General features: G+C 56.3%; 1 protein-coding gene across 1 annotated transcript in view; it reads right to left on the bottom strand.

The window, feature by feature from the left end:
• The window catches only part of NRG1 (neuregulin 1), a 312,205-nt gene that overhangs the window by 255,006 nt on the left and 54,811 nt on the right, over positions 1 to 2,388 (bottom strand). The window lies entirely within an intron of this gene.

Genomic DNA, 2,388 nt, shown 5'->3' on the forward strand with positions numbered 1-2,388 from the left:
AGCGCTACGAAAGGGCGGGGGGGAGCCCTAGAGAGCCGGGGGAGCCCTAGAGAGCCGGGGGAGCCCTAGAGAGCCGGGGGAGCCCTGGTCCAGATGCAGAAACAGTGACCATCTCCGTCTGTGTCTTTGTCCTTGGACAACGGCCTGTCCTGGTAATGCTAGGTCTCTGCTGTGTCACCCTCACCCTGCGGGCACTGCCCTACACCCCCAGAGCCTGCTGCTCAGACCCACCGGCCGCTGCCCCACCTGTCGGCCCCGCAGGACGCAAATCGCTGCAGGCTCTGCGTGTCAGCCGTCACCACAGCTCCCGTGGCTGTTTGGTGGCCAGGCCAGCCGAGGCCTCCACGCCACCTCCCCTCCCCGGGGTGGAGGTGGGCCTAGGCCAGGACGAGCTGCGAGTGGCCGACCCCCTTGGCGGCTCCAAGGCCTCGCTCACATCCTCTCTCCGCTTAGTCTCTCATGTAATTCTTTAGAAAAAAAAACTTTCCATTCTTTAAAAAATAATTATTTAATTTCATTTATCATTATTTTATCTTTTTAATTTGCTACAGGCCACACACACTCATCAGAGAGACACAGAGAAAGGGAGAGGCAAAGTGAGAAAGCAAGCCCCCGGTCTGGGGCCCAAACTGCTGTCGGCCACATGGGAGTCCAGCGCCTCAGCTACCAGGCCACCTGCCGGCCCCAGACACTTTGAATTTTGAAATTAAAATTTTGCTAGAAATAAGGCCAGCAGGTGGTGTGGTGGTTAGGGTGCTGGACCCCCACACGGCTGACCACAGTTCAAGTCCTGGACTCGACAGCCTCAAAATCATGCCAGACGTGTGTGCATGTGTGACCAAACTCCCAGGAGGAGAGTGGGGAAGGGACTGGCGCCCTCGAGACTGCGTTTAAAAAGCAGAGTGGGTCACGACAATCCTTAAAAGGCGAAATGCCAGAGCTGGCCTCAGTGTTAGGGGCCGGATCCCACACGGCTGACCACGGATCGCATCCCGGCCCTGGTGGCGGGAGAGACGTGCCGGGCCACACATCAGCACCCCTCGATACCCTCAAAGCCATGTTCCCGTGCTTATGAGGCCCGGGACTATCTTGGGAGTGGAATTCATAGGTGCGATAACTTGTCTACGAAGGTAACTTTAACTAATCAAAATAATATCTGCCAAAATATGCCTCTTACTAAAAAGAAAGCAAACTTGTATGATAATAAAAAGCATCTCCAGTCTGCCTTTCTGTGACTCAGAAACTCCGGCACACTCTAACTCCGAAAGGAGCACACGCACACAGGCAGCCGCGGACCTCACCTCCCAGGTACTGTGACTATGGGAGCTCCTCGCAGCGAGCGTAGCGTTTCCCTGTGCCCCCGGCTTCCCACCACCAGGGTCACAGCGCATGCCATGCACGCACCGGAGGGCCTGCGACAGACGCACCAACTCTAACATACTGGCTTAGAAAAGTCATGATGCACTTTTGTCTGTTTTTCTACGGAAAACTGTGTCATGACTTTCCTGACAACCGCACCTCTAGTTCCGAGAGCTGCGGAGAAGGCTGTGAGCCTCCAGCCTACCCTGCACCACTTAGCTCCACCAGGGACGACCTCGTCCACTCCTTTCTAGCATCTCTAAGGGAAGAACTTGCAGTACTTCCATCTTACAGAGAGGAACGAGACAGAGAGAGGGTGGGTCACTTGCCCAAAGTCACACAGGTGTGTGGTGAGGGAATGTGGGTTCGCTGTCCGTGCTCCAGCAACCACTCTGTGTGGTGACTGAGGAAGCATCAGCTCTGAGAGCTTCAGGGTTGCTCAAAGGGTCAACGATGCATCAAATTTCTGAGCAAAACAAAATATATTTTCTTTTTTGTTACAGAGGTTTTTGCTATAGGTGTTTGCACTCGCCGGATACACACAGAGAGACAGAGAGACAGAAAGCGAGAAATCACCCCCTGGGGGGATGGCCATGTCGCAATCCCTTCTCCCCCATTCTCCTCTTCGGATCTTGGGCACGTACGCACACGCGCCCGGCGTGAGTTTTAAGCCGCAGGTCCAGGAATCAAACCGCAGTTGACTACACGGGAGTCCAGTGACGTAACCAAAATACATTTCACTTGGTTCACATGAGAAAGGCATGTCTGAGAAGCCACTCTGTATTAAGTCGCCCACAAACAGCGCACAGCGAGGCCCTCGCTGCACTGACCATAGCGAGCTCCCCGCCCGCGAGGCGGCCTCAGCCGACTGCCAGCGCCTGCGGGGACACAAGGCCCGGGCAAGACCGCTGCCGCGGCCCGACCTGCAGACTAAGGCCTCGCCCAGGCTCCAGCTCCGCTGCCGTCAGGGCCGTCCCATGGAGAGCACAGGCCCGAGCCACCGCCCTTCCAGGATCAGCCGGTCGTCCG

The sequence above is a fragment of the Tupaia chinensis genome, unplaced genomic scaffold (assembly GCF_000334495.1).
Source record: "Tupaia chinensis unplaced genomic scaffold, TupChi_1.0 Scaffold144602_1, whole genome shotgun sequence".
NCBI lineage: Eukaryota > Metazoa > Chordata > Mammalia > Scandentia > Tupaiidae > Tupaia > Tupaia belangeri.